Source organism: Anabrus simplex, chromosome 6, assembly GCF_040414725.1.
Source record: "Anabrus simplex isolate iqAnaSimp1 chromosome 6, ASM4041472v1, whole genome shotgun sequence".
Taxonomy (NCBI): domain Eukaryota; kingdom Metazoa; phylum Arthropoda; class Insecta; order Orthoptera; family Tettigoniidae; genus Anabrus; species Anabrus simplex.
Window position 1 is genome coordinate 305,544,661 of NC_090270.1, and position 20,199 is coordinate 305,564,859.

The 20,199-nt window shown below is 41.7% G+C and overlaps 1 protein-coding gene across 3 annotated transcripts in view; it reads right to left on the reverse strand.

Moving 5' to 3' along the window:
• LOC136876516 (cytochrome P450 6k1) overlaps positions 1–20,199 on the reverse strand; it is a 102,729-nt gene that overhangs the window by 33,441 nt on the left and 49,089 nt on the right. The window contains exons 1-2 of one of the 3 annotated variants that reach the window (XM_068228457.1): positions 16,876–16,890; positions 5,769–5,828 (exon numbers count right to left, since the gene is read on the reverse strand). The exons of 1 other annotated variant lie outside the window; for it this stretch is intronic. The gene's annotated coding sequence lies outside the window, so the exon portion shown is untranslated. Of the gene's footprint in view, positions 1–5,768; positions 5,829–16,875; positions 16,971–20,199 lie in introns of those variants that run through there. One more of the 3 variants, XM_068228456.1, reaches the window with a different exon arrangement.

The window sequence follows — 20,199 nt, forward strand, 5'->3', positions numbered from 1 at the left end:
GTCTTCAGTTGATCTAAAACGGATAAATATCTGAAAAACTGGCCAAAAACGAAAGTACAGACAGCGAATTCCCTACAACTTTATCTATTTTTGTATAAAAACTGGCCCTCCAGCCCCGCAATTTCTACTTATAAGTGTCCCGCATGCACAAATGATGAATGGTATGGCTATCTTTCTTACAGTGGTTGAGTGGTCATAGTTGAGACCACTAACATTTCAGCCAGACTTCGCACACAAGAATTACAAAGAAACTGGAGAATTTGACCCTCAGTGAGTTGACATACACATTACGTCTGTTACCTTGAGGGAGCCGTATGGTTCCTCCCTGCATTCCCCTCTCCCTTCATTGTCGAGCCAGTGGGACATGTGGACAGGCGGGGAAGCAAGTACCCCTTCCCCTCCGCGTGTGTTTCGATCATGCTAGATATCCTCGTACTTCGTTTTCTCCACCTCCCCTTACACTTCAAGAGTGTGTATGTGCATTAGCTACCTAATGGGTGTGACCAATAAGAGAGAGAGTGTAAGCAGGTACTGGGTGCTTCTGAGGGTTCTACTGATTTCTTGCCTGAAATGAATATTCTTGGCCAAGAGATACTAGCCTAAAGATTTCGCGTGTACCAGTTATGGGTTACAAGAACAGTGCAATGATCACCATCATACCCGAAAAGTTCAGTGAAAAATACTATCTTTCATCAAAATGAATGAATCATTTTTCCATTCCAGGTTTATCTTTATCGATAAGCACAAAAGAGACCGCTCCACCCGATGGCCATTGTCGTTAACGCGTGAAGAGTATTTGGTATAACAGCGTGGTTAGCAGGGTCGCGTCCTGTTCTTTGAAATATTTTTCACCGTCCGAACGTAGGCCGACAGGGTAGGGTAGGTGGTGTTATAGAATTTCTAATCACCAGAACGCGTGCCAAAAGCCTGGGTTAAATTCCGAACCTCTTCACAGAGGTCATACGGACTGAGTGCATACGCCGCTGTTGATGGGATTCGTTTTGGGCAGTTCTACGCACTGTTCTGCTGGGGATGTACCTAAATTAAGGCCACGGCTGCTTCCTTCCCACTCCTAGCCCTTTCCTACCCCCTCGTCACCACAAGACCTGTCTGTGTCAGCGCAACGTAAAGCGGATTATTAAAAAACGTAGTTTTCTCAAGAGTACACAGATCCATATACGTCAAGGTAAGTTACAACTCCGAGCTACTACTGCACTCAGTATGGTTTGTAAGGAAATACTAGTACGCCTCTGTGGTGTAGTGGTTAGTGTGATTAGCTGCCACACCCGGAGGCCCGGGTACGATTCTCGGCTCTACCACGAAATTTGAAAAGTGGTACGAAGTCTGGAACGGGGTCCACTCAGACTCTGGAGGTCCACTGAATAGAGGTGGGTTCGATTCCCACCTCAGCCATCCTGGAGGTGGTTTCCGTGGTTTCCCACTTCTCCTCCTTCCCTCTTCCTTGTCTATCCCTTCCAATCTTCTAATTCCCCGACAAGGCCCCTGTTTACCATAGCAGTTGAGGCCGCCTGGGCGAGGTACTGGTCATCCTCCCCAGTTGTATCCCCGACCCAATGCCTCACGCTCCAGGACAGTGCCCTTGAGGTGGTGGAGGTGGGATCCCTCGCTGAGTCCGAGGGAAAAACCAACCCTGGAGGGTAAACAGATTAAGAAAGAAATACTAAAATACCTGTATGATTCCATTCGAATGTCGTATCAGACCTGGAAAGGGGCTGCCTGGCCGAGGCGGTAAAGGTGTTCTCGTTTTTTTCCGGAAGGACGTGGGTTCGAATGCCCGTCAGGAAGTAGTAAAATTTAAGAAACGAGATTTCCACTTCAAGAGGTGCATATGGCCTTGAGGTTCACTCAGTCTACACCAAAAATGAGTACCGGGTAAAGGCGACCGGACGTAGAGCTAACCAACTCTACCCCATCACGTACCGAGGTTACGAATGGTGGAAACCTTTACCTTCCACCCCTCCAAGGGCCTTCATGGACTGTACGGAGATGACTTTGCTTTGCTTTTATCAAACCTGGAAAGTGTTCATAATAAGTAGTCTATTAATAGTCCATTTTACCGAGCTCGATAGCTGCAGTCGCTTAAGTGCGGCCAGTATCCAGTATTCGGGAGATAGTAGGTTCGAACCCCACTGTCGGCAGCCCTGAAAATGATTTTCCGTGGTTTCCCATTTTCACACCAGGAAAATACTCTGGCTGTACCTTAAGTAAGGCCACGGCTGCTTCCTTCCAACTCCTAGCCCTTCCCTGTCCCATCGTCGCCATAAGACCTATCTGTGTCGGTGCGACGTACAGCAACTAGCAACAAAAAAAAAAGTCCATTTAGAATTTCCAATTACTTTGTAGATAGTAATTTTGATTGTCGAACACCCCAAGCTTATGTACTAGTAAGACATGATGATGTCAATAGCCTTCAACTCAGATGATTCAGCCGTTTTTCACTCGTACCAAATATGTTTTCTTGTTTCTTGCGAATATCGCTCAAGGTAGTACCCCATCCTCACAGACATGCAGTTCACTTATAGGCCATCTACTAGAAAAAAGACCTACATCAGACCTCTCCGGAGGCCATACGCCGGTAATCTGTGAACTGTGAAAAGGAATCGTCATTTTTTGCTACATTCAAGGTCAACTAAGCAGCGGAGTGCGCAAGAATGGAGTGACTGTTATATTCTCGCGGTCAAGGAGGTGCGTGCGCCATGCTTTTCCTAACTATGCCCTTAGCTAACTGCTTCTGTGCACTGTAAGGGAGGGAAGGAACTTAGAAAACAACAAGATTACCGGCGTATGGCCTCCGGAGAGGTCTGATGTAGGTCTTTTTTCTAGTAGATGGCCTATAAGTGAACTGCATGTCTGTGAGGATGGGGTACTACCTAAGATGACTGTTAATGATGGAGCTGCACAGGTACCCAGTCCCCGAGCCAGACAAATTAGCCAATTAAGGTTAAAAGCCCCGACCCGGCCGCAAATAGAACCCGGGACCCTCTGGACCGCCATGGCGCCCTTTGTCAATGTATTTATCTTCTTCTTCTTAATCTGCTTACCCTCCAGGGTCGGCTTTTCCCTCGGACTCAGCGAGGGATCCCACCTCTACCGCCTCAAGGGCAGTGTCCTGGAGCTTCAGATTTTAGGTCGGGGATACAACTGGGGATAATGACCAGTACCACGTCCAGGCGGCCTCACCTGCTATGCTGAACAGGGGCCTTGTGGAGGGATGGGAAGATTGGATGGGGCAGGCAAGGAAGAGGGAAGGAAGCGGCCGTGGCCTAAGTTACGTACCATCCCGGCATTTGCCTGGAGGAGAAGTGGGAAACCACGGAAAACCACTTCTAGGATGACTGAGGTGGGAAATTAACCCACCTCTACTCAGTTGACCTCCCGAGGCTGAGTGGATCCCGTTCCAGCCCTCGTACCACTTTTCAAATTTCGTGGCAGAGCCGGGAATCGAACCCGGGCCTCCGGGGGTAGCAGCTAATCACACTAACTGCTACATCACAGAGGCGGACTGGCATTTCCTTACAAACCATATAGAGTGCAGTAGTAGCTCAGAGTTGTAACTTACCTTGACGTACATGGATCTGCGCACTCTTGACAAAACTACGTTTTTTAATAATCCACTTTACGTCGCGCCGACACAGACAGGTCTTGTGGTGACGAGGGGGTAGGAAAGGGCTAGGAGTGGGAAGGAAGCAGCCGTGCCCGTAAGTTAGGTACCATCCCGGCATTTGCCTGGGGGAGAAGTGGGAAACTACGGAAAACCACTTCTAGGATGACTGAGGTGGGAACCGAACCCACCTCTACTCAGTTGACCTACCGAGGCTGAGTGGACCCCGTTCCAGCCCTCGTACCACTTTTCAAATTTCGTGGCAGAGCCGGGAATCGAACCCGGACCTCTGGGGGTGGCAGCTAATCACACTAACCACTACATCACAGAGGCGGACAATGTATTTGTCGCCCACCTTATATTTTTGTAATTCTGTACAATTTTTATGATAGTTTAATTTGATAAATATTGTATGTGTGTGATGGGTATTCAGCCCGAAGGCTGGTTGGATCCTCAACAGGTTCACCATTAGCTGTCATGGATGGCCTAGGCATCACTGAAGAGACGTACTGGGGAAATGAGGAGTGAGGTAGTTTCTCGTTGCTTTCCTCTGATAAATATTTAATTAATTTAAATTTATTTGCTAAGCAGTCCACCTTGGCCAACCAATTTGAAACTCCGTAATAGTACTGTGATCTATCTAAACGGTCAGGAAGGTCATGATTCTGCCCTATAGGGATGGGGTAGAGACGGGGTTGGCGAGACTGTCTCACGATAGCATATTGGCCGGTACGTAATTGACAGTATATTATGCTGTGGCGGACAGTGAAGTTATGTCTTAAGGGGCCCTTACACGATCAATGTTATTGACAATATCAGTATTGTCAATACAGTCGTTTACTCCTGTCAATATCACCGTCAATATCGCCATACCCTACACGGTCAATATTATTGTCAATAATTGTATCAATAAATGTGCTCAGTACGTTTGTTTCCACCATTCGGACTAGTCACATTGTGTCCTTTCAAATGAATTTTTGTGGCGTTGTGTATTTTGAAAACATGGACGATCGAAGAAAAGGTTGTGTAGCTATAATTATGGCTATCGGAAGTATTCGTCGAGTTCAGCGAAAACGGTGGATGAAAGAGTGGTTGAAAAAACGTGAAGAATATTCTCATTTGAGGCTGCTGAGGGAAATCAGATTGACAGATGTGGAGGATTTTCACAATTATTTCAGAATAAAAGAAAGGACATTCATAAAATTATTGCAGATGGTAAAACCACTCTCGAGAAGGCAGAACACAAACATGAGGGAATGCATCCCTGTTAATGAAAGATCAGCCTTAACACTCAGGTACTTAGCTACAGGAAGAAAGTTTGCAGATTTGAAGTTCTCTGTCATCATGTCGCCTGCAACTATCAGCGAAGCTATAATTGAAATGGGTGAAACTCTTGTTCATGTCCTACGAGACTACATGAAAGTAAGTATCCTCAATACATTTTCCATATACCTTCCTACTTACCTATGTATATCAGTCTGCCATTTCACACAACCTCTTCACTTCCTATATTAAAATAGTTATCATGATAGTAGAAGTAGGGAAACGTATATTGAATAAATAATTTAAAACAAAAGATGATAGTAATTATGTATTTCTTAAACAGAAAAAAAAAGAAATAAGGCAATCATAATCAATCAAAATTCAAAATCCTCAATCTGTGAAGGTGTTGAAAAAAGTCACCACTGATAAATCCTGGTGTTGGTTGTTGTTGTTGTTGTTGTTGTTTAGTGGGTTATCACTGTGAGTAGGAGAAGAATAATTGAATGTGGATAAGGATGAAGTGCTGCCACTACTTGTTCCCGGTTGTTGTGGTACTTTGAGGGCTTAGACATTGACGTACTTCATTTATTTTTACGGAGTTGCGATGGAGAGTGCCCAAGCTTGCTTCAAAAAGCACATCATTTATCGCTTTCTCAGCAAACTGTCTCTGCTTGGCATCTAAAGTGAGCAGTTTTTCTCCCCAAGCTTTTGCGATAGTCGGTATGTTGCTGTCAGGGTTCACCGAGTTTTCCAAATATGAACATGCCTTTTGTAGAAGCTCATTTTGCTTAGCAATCGGACCTTGCGTCCTACCTTTTTTATTTTGAGGAGTTTGGCGAGAAGGTGTTGGAGGGATGATCGAAGATACAGATGAATTGCATACCAGCTGATCACGGTCCCTAATTAGCCCACTCTCTCCTTCGTCCTCTTCGTGGATCGGTATCTGAAAACAAGGAGTTGAGTTGAATAATACAGTGAATGTATTACTGGCAGACGTTTTTAAAATTTGTTCATCATTTCCACCAAGCTATCTTTACACCTACATCTAATGTGATAATTCAACTATGTACATTTGTACAACTCTTTAACCTGTAACACTTTTAACGTATTATGTTTCTATTTTTTCAGTTTCCCACTACTGCAGCATGAATTCGAGATTCGATACCAATTTTGGAATAGTGTGGGCTCTCTGGATGGGAAACATGTACCTATAATCAAACCAGATAACTCGGGATCTTTGTATTACAATTACAAGGTTTTTTTTTAATATAGTGCTGTTAGCTTTGGTTAATGAAAAAAAAAATGTTTATAATGGTAGATGTTGGAATGAACGGCCGAATATCTGACGGGGGAGTGATGTTCTACTCGAAATTTGGCGAATTATTCCTGGAAAACCAACCGAATTTATCCACACCTAGACCGCTGCCGAATGCAATGGATGTTTTGCCATATGTATTTGTAGCAGACGAGGCATTTGCACTACATACCAATTTGTTGAAACCCTACTCTCAGAGATTACTTAATGATGAACGACAGGTGTTTAACGAGAGATTGTCACGAACTCGCGTGGTGGTTGAAAATGCATTTGGCATCTTGAGCTCGCGGTTCGGTGTGTTCCAAAAACCTATCAACCTACAGCCTCGTAAAGCGACAATTATTACCACAGCGTGCTGCTACCTGCACAACTTTTTAGCAAAGGAAAATGAACAATACCTTAACTCAACTGATCGAGGTTGTGATGACAAAAATTTGTTACCCTTGCAAAGTACTTCACACAGAAACAGTTCCTCAAGTGCCAAGACAATACGTGACAAATTTTGTCATTACTATAACAATGAAGGAAAAATGTATCTAGGTTCCCAATAATGTGTTTTGCAATGTTACTTTTCAACATTGTCAGTATGCTATCTTCTGCACTTTTAATACAGTTTTGTCTGAGTTTTAACGGTTGACATTTTATTACATCTTTTCTAAAATTACAGTGTACCCAAACCTACATCTGATGCCACAATCCAATAACATAAGTAGTACAATATTTACTGCACAAAGAAAAGAAGTGAGGCTTACTTCAACTCGCCGTGCAGACGTCTGTCTGTTCTGTCAAATTAAGAATGTTCCAAACCAAATGAAGAATTTTTCGACGATGTTAAAAGGAAAAATGTGCTATTTTTCAACCAAATTATCATTTAAAAAATGAAATAGCAGTTTTTTCAACCAATTCAATTTTCCCAAATTGTCTTTGAAAATTTGTAATTAATCTTGGAAATCCTAGATATCGAGATATAGATACAAGATAAGAACAACTTAGATGTAGGTAAACAGACGAAAGTAGGTAAATTAAAACGAAAACCCGACTCACCGGTTCCTGTGCTTCTGCTTCACTTGGCTGCTGCTCAACTGGCTTTTCAAATCTTTCAAGAAATGACAGAGCATAGAATGTCCATGCGGTAGGTTTGTACACCTCATCTGGGCTCTTTCCAGACCTTTTTGATGTGGCGATCTTCTTTAGCTCTTTCCTGAAATTGGTTCGTAGGCTGTTTATTTTCTTCTTTACATCTTCTCTTCTGGCCCCCGGCTTTATCCTCACTAAAAAGGGGATGCGGCGGTCAAGCGCAGCAATCCTAGCTGTTTTATTACTGTATTTACGGTCTGCACAATTCCACAGTTCTGGAGACAGTTCAAATTGCTCAATAAAGGTCCGAAGGGCTTCGTCTTCCGGGCGTTCAGTCCCCTCGTCATTATTTCTTCCACCTGACTCGTTTACCAATTCAAAGTCTTCAGACATCGTCTCACGGTCACTCGTATAATCCATAATACACCGCACAAAGATCACTTCCGTTCCCTACTAAAGCGCGGCAACAACTGAGTATTGACAATATTATTGACGTTCGCCCCTAGACGATCAATAATATTGACAATATCCCCTCCACTTTCAAATATTGACGCCCAGAGATCAGAAAATCTGGATTTCATCAATATCGCTTCAATATCTACCGTCAATACTTGTTTTTTCACCTTACACGGTCAATATTATTGTCAATATCATACTGCATTGTCAATATTATTGATCGTGTAAGGGCCGCTTTAGGAATGAGCAATAACAAGGGGCAGAGAACTCAGAGAAATTATTTTAATAATGATTTGGAACAGCAGTTCTGTTTCGTAGATGTAAAAGGTAATTGCATTGTCGAGTTCTTTTAACGGTAGTTTTCCCGTGGATAAGAAAAAAAAAAGTTAAAATGGGCTTTTAAAAGTGGCATTTTCGTCGGCGCGCTCACCTTTTAAATAGCTCTTCATGCTTAAAAGGTCGCAGACGCCTGCTCTGGACCAATGGCCAGAACGCTAACCATTTAGCCATGGAGCCGGTCAGAAAAAAACAGGAGACACCCTGCGGATATTTTATAATTAATCTTTCTTTCTTAATCCGTTTACCCCCCAGGGTTGGTTTCTCCCTCGGACTCAGCGAAGGATCCCACTTCTACTGCCTCAAGGGCAGTGTCGTGGAGCGTGAGACGTAGGGTCGGGGGATACGACTGGGGAGGAGTACCAGTACCTCGCCCAGGCGGCCTCACCTGCAGTGCTGAACAGGGGCCTTCTGGGGGGGGGGATGGGAAGATTGGAAGGGCTAGTTAAGGAAGAGGGAAGGAAGCGGCCGTGGCCGTAAGTTAGGTATCATTCCGACATTTGCCTGGAGGAGAAGTGGGAAACCACGGTAAACCACTTTGAGGATGACTGAGGTGGGAATCGAACCCCTCCAGTTGATCTCTCAGCCCTCGTACCACTTTCCATATTTCGTGGCAAAGTCAGAAATCACATTTGGGCTAATCAGACTAACCACTACGCCACAGAGACGGACAATAATAATAAATACTATCATCAGTACTATTTACTAAGATGGCTTTCATATCTTATAAGGAAGGATTAAGCAGAGGAACCTGTCGCAATATCAGACACTGTTTGGATCTCGTCATTGTTAAACCACATCCCACACGGTGTGACCACGGAGTACCACTTGTGAGACATCCTAATTACAGATCAGGAGTTCGTTCAACAGAGCCTAGCCCCTCAGAGGATGTAGAATCATTAACAGAAGAAGAAGAATCCTGCTCCATTGAACAATTTAGGTGTTGTTAAGACGCAGTGTGAAGTCAAACCTTAGAACCATTCCTTTACATTGTCCACCATCGTCGAGGAGCACTTACGTAGCTTGGTCAGCAACTGCCTGACAAGCCAGTGTTCAGTAAGATAACACTTTAATCTAGATTGATATGAAATCGGCTTGTCTGAACGTGAAGAGATAAATTAAATTCAAGTCACATATTTTTGCTTCACTATTAATATCAATGAGGCTTGCGGAGTGAAGAAGAACAGGCTAAGACCGCAAACACGATGTATCAGGACGTAATAGCAGTTAACGGTATTCGGATAAGGCAAGAGAATGATGTCGAAATAGAAATTTATAAGATGGGTATTCGTAAGCCGGGCTGGACATAGGCTTATACACTTCCACAAATGCAGAAGGCTGTCATTCTGACACTTGCTGCATGATTAGAACTATCCTATCACAGCAGTGGAGATCGGGTGATCTTGTCAACAGTCCGTTTCCTGATTGGTGAACCGCCGCGGCGAGTGAAGTGTTAATAATAATAATAATAATAATAATAATAATAATAATAATAATAATAATAATAATAATAATAATAATAATAATAATAATAATAATAATAATAAATTTATTCAATTAGTTTTTAAGTCCATGTTACATCCAATGATTCTACGCATTTATATACACACTTCTTGCACACCATTTACGGTACCAGGACCGCCTCCATCTGGTCCATCATTGTTTGCAAGTCCTCCGTCCACAACTCGTTATCCAAGTTGCTGCGCCTGAAGTCGATTAGCACACTCTCACATGTTCTTTTTAGTACAATGGTCTGTAGGTAGGCCTGTAGCTGTTTGCTCACTTCCAATTTGTCCATGTGCTTCTTGAACAAGTTGGTAACTAGCCCGTCCCATGTTATTACCACAGGGACCATCGTCACCTTGGCCCCATTTTACATAAGTGAGAGTTCGTTGGCTAGCATCTCGTACTTTCTTCCTTTAGTGGTTTCAGTCTGTTTTAGGATATTTTTGTTTGTGATTCCAACTTCAATTAATAGGATTTCATTCTTTACAAGGTCATGTATCATCAGATCCGGTTTATTGTGTTCAATGCGAAGCTCAGTCTGTATGATGACGTCTGACTTTATTCTAATCCGCTGATTGGATATGACATTTTCAACTTTATAGTTCTTTATTTTCTTAGAATTATTCAGCCCATACTTTTTGGTGAACATGAAATGCAAGCATCTGACAACATCATTGTGGCGTTTCTTGTAGTCCAAATTAAGCATTCTTCCACATTGTGTTGCCAGGTGATCTAGTGTCTTATTGCCCTGGTTGCAGTGTGGGCACCTCTGGAATATACTCCCATGACTAAAGAAGATGTTTCTGTCTGTATCTTACAGAACATTCCTTCTTCCTGTGGAGATGTATTTCCCCTCCTTAGCCATAACGATGACTGTTTTACGTCAACAAATTTCTCCTGTTGTTCACGGAACAATGTGGAATGCATTGACTTAGCCATGATTCGATCCATTCGCATCTGTTTTTGTTTCTGCTTAACTACTTTTACCGTGACATCGTTTCCTTCCTCAATTAGGTACTTCCGTTTCAAATGTTCTTCAATCAGTCCAAGATGGGTTGCATTTCTTCTTTCACTTTCTGCGATAAACTTCGTTCTTGTGTTTGTTGCCAAATATTTACATAATTCTAGTAAAATCAATTCGGCCTTCTCAGAAATATTTTGTAGTCCTCTTCCTAACTCATGTCTTTTCAGGTACAGTTGTTCCATATTACCTGCTGTTCTGACGATATTATGCTCTCTCAAGATTCCTCTCACCTTCAGATCAATGTTGTTAAATTCTTCGTGCTCGTACGGGATCAGGCCAATATAATAGTTAATAGTTGATAACGCATACTCATTTATTGCTGCAAACAGGTTTCTCGCGTTCAACTTTGTTTGGCATACATTTGTTACCCATGATTCGATCTTGTTGGCTATGATAACTTTATTCTCGGGTTTAATTACATTTCTCGAGTCTTCTAATATTCCTAGGTATTTGTATCCTTCCACGTCATTTACCTTCTCTCCAAAGATATGGTTCGAATTGATATTGTTCGCTGACTTTTGCTGATTGATTGTAAAACCCATGTTGTTGAGACATTGATTCGTCCACTGGCTCAGCTCGTTCAATGTCTGCACATCTTTGGCGAAGAATTTAATGTCATCGATGAAAATGAGGTGGTTGCACTCAATTCTTCCATGTTCATCTGCTTGGATCTTCTCGCAGTTCTTATTTAAAATTCTGCTTAACGATTCCATAGCAATTACGAACAACTTGGGTGATAGAGCATCTCCTTGTAATATTCCTCTATTTATTTTCACGTCACCGACCACTTTATTTCCACATATTAATGTTGTTCTCTGTTTGTCAAGTGTTCTATTGACAAATTTAATTATGTTTTCTGGCATATGTATCTTCTGTAGGCATTCAATTAGGTATTCATGTAACAACGAATCATATGCTTTCTGAATGTCCACCCAAGCAGTACACAATTTATTATTGTACTCTTCGTTTATGGTTTTGCTTATAAGTGCTTGCTCCTTAGCGCCTTGACATCAGTTGCGTGTTCCCATTTGATTACTTGAGATAATATTGTTCACGTCACAGAAATCATTGACTATTACCGTGAACACTTTGCTGATTAATTTCAATAAATTTGAAAGGCATGTAATTGGCCTCAGGAGCTGCGGTATGTTTGCATTCGGGACTTTTGGAATCAAATATGTTATCCCAGCATAAAGCTCTTCATCGATCAAGTCTGGGTTTTGGATTATTTCGTGGATTAGTTGTTCTAACCTCTCATGTAGTGCATACATCCTCTTAATAAAGTAATTATATACAAAATCAGGTCCTGTTGCTTTCCAGTTCGCAAGGTACTTTATACACCTGGATATGACCTCTTTTATCTTATTTCTATCCATATCTATCTCCAATTCCGCTGGACTTAGTTCTTGGATCAGTTGTTCATAATCTTGTCTTTCATCGTATTGCCAAATTGTAGTCCAAAAGCGTTTGGTTTCTTCAAGATTAATATCTTCACTTACTGTAAATCTGTCGCCTTCAAGGTCACGATAGAAGGTCTTCCTATTAAACTCAAACTTTCGGTTTGTGTTCCTAGATGCTATACGATTTTCAGCTATCACTATCTTCTTCTTGTAAATAGCTATTTTCTCAAGAATCGTATCACGCATCTTCTGAATATCACTACTCTTGTTTGAATGAATTCGATTTTCTCTACACATTCTAATCAACTCTTTACTTGCTCTTTCATTTGGGCGGTGGGCATCAATTATTTCCAATTTTCTATTCAATTTGTTGATCTTGGCTTGGATAGAGCTTTTCCAGACAGATGCCTTCTTTTCTTTAGCTGTCACCATCTCGTACGTCTGTTGGCATGCATACAACACATCATTAATTTCGGCGATCGTGGTTATTTGCTGTTCTCCTCGTTCCGATTTTATGATTACATTCATCATTTCGAATATTTCTTGATTTATTTCCTGGCTAAATAATTTCTTAGTTCTTCTTTTTGCCTCTTTCTTCTTACAGTAGTCATCAATATTTGTCAATAACGTTCGTTTAACTTCGAGGAACAAGTCTGTGTTCTTCACCATAGATGGCATTTGTATTGCATTATTTTCTTTGAGGTTATCCGTTTCACATGCATTAATATTCTGACTCTTGTGTCTGAATCGATTGTATAAATTCCTGACATCAATTTGACGAGCTCCTTGGTCAAAGCGTTGTTGAAACTCTTTGGTTATTTTCGGCCACCATCCTCGGGGCATCCTGCTAAACCGTGCATCAATCATCTGCTGCAATCTTCGGATCCATTTTACTTTGTCGCATTCTTTAATCTCATTGACTAATGTTACAAATATAAGCTCTTTGTTTTGTACTTCTGCCGTCTCGACCATGTTTGGGTCATCTTCCCCCTCTCCCTCACCTTGTTCCACAGCTGTAGATAGGATAATTAGGTCGGTATCTCGCGAGACATCGTTTGTTTCTTTCAGTTTATTCGATGATTCGATGCTCGGAGTAACCATTTGATTTTGATCACGCGTGATTGTGTTAGTAGATGTTTCCATTTATCACCAGAACATTACGCGAACGACCCACATTAGCACTAGGTGTATAAAGGCCTGTTTTCACATGTAGGACTGTGCTGCGACTGTGCTGTGGTCATGTGGTCCTTGTTCATTGCATTTGTGCTCACAGGTTGGAGACATGGATCCGAACGAAGAAGACGTAGTTATTGCCTGCGCAGCGTACATTGTTTTACAACAAAAGAAGAATAAGTATAAAGGCATTCATGATGTTGAACTAAATTTATCACTTGTTCGTCCATCTTTAAGGAAGACAACTGCGCCACACCTACTACTGCAAACTATCACACAATGTATCTAAACCAACGAACACAGTACTCTATGTTATTCTGTGCTCGTTGGTCATTGGATCACGTACGACCGAGTGCTTCCGATTACCACCGAAATAAGACGGAAGTCCGGCTTGGCGACACTAGGGCGACCGTTTCTAATTTTCACATGTGGTACTGTGCTGAGACCAGGCGACGACTGTGTGGGCCGTAATCGCTCTGCTTGTCGATCCATGACAGCACGGTACCAACACGGTAGGGACACAGTCCTGCATGTGAAAATACTCAACTGCTGTTCAATGCAAATGGAATGGTTTATACTGTTTGGCGATTGCGGACGACACAGCACGGTCGAAGCACAGTCGCAGCACAGTCCTACATGTGAAAACAGGCCTTTACTGCGCTCTAGTGTTGTTTCCTCACAACTCAAGTGATAGTACCACAAAATTATTGTTCCAATACGCCTTTAGCGGTGATCTTGTGAACTACTTATTACGTTTCGATGTTGTCTAAGCTTCGAACCTAATTCTTATTCGTTTAGGTTAAGTACCTTCATGCAACCGTAGTTCGTGATTCTTAACGACACTAAACATTTCACACAGACTCATCTTAACGTCCATTGATCAGCGTTTGCTTCTTACACTCTTCACAACTAATACAGTCTGTATTGTGAAATATTGCTCTTATAAGTACCAATTCACTATCACTCGCAAACGATACGTCCTATCACACTTCTGGAGAAAAAAGACCACTACAGCATGCATTAAGGAAACGAAGAAGGAAGTCCAGCTATTAGAAAGGAATACGTTTAGGAACGCAATGAAGAATCTGGAAAGTGTTCAAGCCGCAGGAAGAACTAGGAAGACCGGAAGAGCCTGGACAGATGAACAACGGAAGCAGGCCAGCGAACGTATGAAGGAGTATTGGACACAGAGAAAACTCCGCACGAAGAGAAAGAAATGAAGTTGTGGCGTGATCCTTAGTGGTCCATTCCCTTCTACAAAAATATATTATTATTATTATTATTATTATTATTATTATTATTATTATTATTATTATTATTATTATTATTATTATTATTATATAATGGCCGCCTCTGTGATCTAGTGGTTAGTCTGATTAGCTGTCCCCCCCGGAAGCCCGGGTTCGATTCCCGGCTCTGCCGCGAAATTTGAAAAGTGGTAAGAGTCCTGGAACGGGGTCCACTCAACCTCTGGATGTCAACTGCCTAGAGGGGGGGGGGATTCGATTACCACCCCAGCCATCCTGGAAGTGGTTTTGCGTGGTTCCTAACTTAAGGCCACGGCTGCTTCCTTCCCTCTTCCTTGTATTTCCATTCCAATCTTCCCATCCCCTCATAAGGCAGCACGTGAGGCCACCTGGGTGAAGTACTGGTCCTCCACCCCAGTTTAATACCCCCGACTCAAAGTCTCACGCTCCAGGACGCTGCCCTTGGGACGGTAGAGGTGGGAAAAAGCAACCGTGGAGGGTAAACGGATTAGAAAGAAAGAAAGAAAGAAAGAAAGACATTGTGAATTGAATATGAATGATTTACAGAAAAATGAACCAGGATAGTGCAGGGCAAGATGAATATTATGATATACAGTAGACTATGAGGAATCTGTTAAAATTGCGTTAAATGTTTTACATGATGGATGTGTTCAAAGAGTATTGATATTTAAAATTACAATAATTGGGTTCTGCCTAGAACACGCGATAAAAGCACTTTGTATTTCTTGTATTTTTGTTATGAATAATGAAAATGAAAACCTACAACCTGTTTTCCAGTCATTGACCGGGTCAGGGATGTAATGAATGAAGCAGATATAGGCTGTTAGTACGATGGGGTCGCCACTCCCAAAGTGATTTATTAATGAATGATAGATGCAATGAAATGAGAATGGAGAGTGTTGCTGGAATGAAAGATGACAGGGAAAACCGGAGTACCCGGAGAAAAACCTGTCCCGCCTCCGCTTTGTCCAGCACAAATCTCACATGGAGTGACCGGGATTTGAACCACGGTAGCCAGCGGTGAGAGGCCGACGCGCTGCCGTCTGAGCCACGGAGGCTCTTTGTTATGAATAATAATAATAATAATAATAATAATAATCATCATCATCATCATCATCATCATCATAGTTTTTTCTCCAATTTAGTGGGATCGGCACTTGATATGGAATGGCGCAGTTTTAGTGCCCAATGCCCTTCCCTGTGTGGAGCTATGCATTTACTGTTGAGTGATTCTGTGGTTATTGATCGTGTGGTGTATTGTATGCGGATACACAGATGTTTATTGAGATGTACACAAACGCGAACAGGAACAGTCCCCGAGAGAGATGAATTAACCAAACGAGTAAAAACCCTGAAACCGGTCGGAAGTCAAACCAATGGCTCTCTAAAACGAAGGCCAGTACGTTGACCATTCAGCAAGGAACCGGAAAATATTAATAATAATAATAATAATAATAATAATAATAATAATAATAATAACTCTCTCCCCAATGGCTGGTCTTCTATGGCTCTAAACGTCTTTTTATCTACATACACACACCACACTATCAATAACCACAGAAACATCAATGAAATGAAATGGCATATGGCTTTTAGTGCCGGGAGTGTCCGAGGACATGTTCGGTTCGCCAGGTGCAGGTCTTTTGATTTGACACCCGTAGGCGACCTGCGCGTCATGATGAGGATGAAATGATGATGAAGACGACACATACACCCAGCCCCCGTGTCAGCGAAATTAACCAATTATGGTTAAAATTCCCGACCCTGCCGGGAATCGAACCCGGGACCCCTGTGACCAAAGGCCAGCACGCTAACCACTTAGCCATGGAGCCAGACAGAAACATCAATAATATCGTGCAATGAAAGTGGACCATTCCATACCAAGTGTTGACCCCACTAAATTGGGAAAAAAGCCGTGAAAAGTCGTGTTTTTATTTATTTATTTATTTATTTATTTATTTATTTATTTATTTATTTATTTATTTATTTATTTATTTATGCATACTCGAATCTCGAATACGAAATTGTTCGGATATTGGTTTATGGATACGCCAGACAAAGTACCTGTATCTAAAAGAAAATAATGGCCAAGGAGAGAAAGATAACGAAAAACATTGTTCGCTGTGTGAGGAAAGAATAGAAGAGGCACATCTGTTGAGAGTCTGCAGGAAGACAGATTTACATATCTTGATAGTGGATCCAAAGTGAAAATAAAAATAGAGAAATAATTACGTACAATTATTAAATTATTAAACAAAAAAGTGAACATACCGGGAAAGACCAAAATTGTTTCTATGATCAACAGTATGTGAGAAAGAAAAGTAAAAATCATAAAACAATTACTAATATAAAAAATAAACGGGAGAATACATGTTTGTCCTGGAATACATAACACTGTTTAACCTCACTGAATATTGTGTTGTAGTGCTTCTTACCTCGATGTTGCCACGAACGAGACCAAGTTCAACACTGACAACACTTGAGCTCAGGATCCTACTTAATGTCTCTGGGAAGATTGAAGGCCACAACATATCAGATTCATGACTTGCACATTTCTGGCAGTCTGTATCGGCAAATTACGTGCCGTGTTTACTGATTATGGATAAGACAGCTTTTCATTTTCTGATGAAAGTGAGATAGTCTGATGATCTGCAGCGCAAGTGCTCTGCCTTTCGAATCCCGGGTTGTCAGGCAAGCTTTAATTTAGACAATGAGAAAGAAAATTGTCGGCAGTATATACAGACTGTGTCATAATTGATGGCGAAAATTGAAACGGCTGTAAGTACACGATACCAGAAGCAAGAAAGGTTTAGTAAACATGGGTCCGCAAACAAGAAAATAATGGACTCTTTGATCACTTCCTTTGACTACGAGTAAGGATGCTATACATGTAACTGTAAGATACTAAGTTAAGACCGCAAATACGATGTATCAGTACGTAATAGCACTCAACGGTATTCGGATAAGGCAAGAGAATGATGTCCAGATAGAAATTTATAAGATGAGTATTCGTAAGCCGGGCTGAGTGGCTCAGGCGGTTGGGGCGCTCGACTTCTGACACCAACTTGGGAGGTTCGATCCTGGTTCAGTCTGGTGGTATTTGAAGGTGCTACCATACGTCAACCTCGTGTCGGTAGATTTATTGGCGCGTAAAATAGCTCCTGTAGGACTAAATTCCGGTACCTCGGTGTCACCAAAAACCGTAAAAGAGGTTAGTGGGACGTTAAGCCAATAACATTAGTACGATGTCGTCCGTTTCTGTGGTGTAGTGGTTAGTGTGATTGGCTGCCATCCCCGGAGGCCCGGGCTCGATTCCCCGCTCTGCCACGTAGATTGAAAAGTAGTACGAGGGCTGGAATGGGGTCCACTCAGCCTCGGGAGGTCAACTGAGGGGGTTAATTACCACCTCAGCCATCCTCGAAGTGGTTTTCCGTGGTTTCGCACTTCCCATGCGGGCAAATGCCGGAATGGTACCTAACTTAAGACCACGGCCAACTTTTCCCTCATCATTGTCTATCTCTTGCGATCTCCCCATACCCCTCACAAGGCACCTGTTCAGCATAGCAGGTGAAGCCGCCTGGGAGAGGCACTGGTCCTCCTTCCCAGTTTCATCCCCCGACCTGAAGTCTCAGGCTTCAGGATACTGCACTTGAGGCAGTAGAGGTAGGATCCCTGGCTGAGTCCGAGGGAAAAAACAATCGTGGATTGTAAACAACACTGGATCCAAGGGGATCTTACGTTACGACGTCTTTAAAGAACAAAACTGCGAAATGCAGGAAACATTAATTCATTATGCATTTAGAAGAAATGCCAAACACTAGAGTTAAAGAAAAGTGATAAGTCACTTGAAAATGTTCTTACTAAACCAACTTTCAGGTTATAAAACAATTAAGTTATGTAGTTAAGTTTGTTAACATACAATTCTACAATCCAAAGAAATAAAAGGAAATTTCTCCAATTTTCTATAACTACGACTACCATTACAAATCTGCCTACATACACTTGTCCCATTGAACTAAACTACAGGTGATCTGTAGATCAAAGTTTCACCTAAATTAAAGTAAATACCGAAAAATGAAAATAAAATGTATATTAACAGCTGACGAATCGAAACCGCATTCGTAGTGTAAATCCTACATAAATCAACTAAGTGTCAACACATGGCATTATCATAAGATACCGGACATCCGAACAAGAAATCTAAAAGTAAAGAAAAGTAAAGTAGAAAACGAAAGTTCATCGAACTTGATCACGCGCGGCTAAGGAATAATGATCAGTCTCTATTAGCTAAATTTCCACGTGGGACAACCTTTACATTCATGCCACTACGGGGGCAACGCTATTATGGGAGCACCTTCTGGCTAGTAGGAATTATGCCGAAACATGGGCTGAGTAGTACCTGCTAATAGCTTCACATTCGTATTCACTACTGCAAACACTAACATCTTTCAAGTCGATTCGCAAAACTGACTAATCTATAACTGACTATACACAGACGACGCCCTAGTCCTGTCGTTGAGCCTACACGGTGTCTACTGATCTTTCTTCTTCTTCTTGAAAGGTGTGGTTGTACTCATGTGCTATCGTCCAGTCACGAAAACATTAATTACTTTAACACTGACACATGTATCACTCGTATTGTACTTTAAAATGTAACTGATAGAAAAAACATATCATAGGAGTCACACAAGAAACGATGATGACATATAGACAGAGGGTAAAGAGATTTATATCCTACCAAAAATATGATAAACATTTTGCAATGGAAGAGTGAGCATAAAGAGACTGTCAGAGGATTATAATATAATATGTGCATCATCAAGAAACTGATTTATGCTGTTCACAAGAGTAGGAGTTAGAGAGGATAATAAACACGAAATACTGATCTTTAAATTATATAATAAACGCAGCATCCTAAATATATCGTTGAGCCAACGTTGAGTATCGATACATCGATGAATCGAAACTTTAATCACAATCCCGGATATTTAAATCTAATCGTCGTTGAAAATCTAAAGGGCCCCATACACGCGCAGACTTAGTCGGAGGCAAGTCTGCACAAACCAGTCTCTTCAGACATGTCTCTGTGTGTATGGCCGATAAGTCTGCCGACAAAAAGTCTGCAGGCAAGTCTCTGACATTCTGGCGCTGCTTGAATTCAGCCGGAGACTTTGCGGCGAAAGCGCCATCTCAGAGTTGCGGCAGAAAATGTAAATGTGGTAACCTACAAATATGAAAACTGAAAGTTATTTTTGCGCGTCTTTTTCGTGCAGAGCGCTAAATTGTGTCCAAATAACAATTCATCTTCCATACCGACTATCTAATTAATTTCGATACGTCTACATTTTTCAACCATCCGAAGCGCATAATCTTAAACAGAAAACAGCTGAGCGTGACGTATTCAACTTCCTCGGTAAATAGTAATTTAGTCTGAGCGTGTGTGGGCAACTGCATACTTCCGACTTACCTCCTGGAGGCAAGTCTGTGCAGGTAAGTATTCCAGAAGTCTGCGCGTGTATGGGGCCCTTAACACAATGAAGTGAAGTTAGCCACAGAATGAACTCGAACATGGAAATATAACTGTGTCCATTTCTTACAATAAGTCGTGAAATCGAAATTAAACAATATGTCCGAATAGTTTAATCTATTCCTCATTACAATCTCAACACATGCAGTGAAGTTCGATACATAAAAAAAACTCAACACTCGTTTGATTTTACCTAACATGACGGGAAACAGTAATCACTACCATCACGATA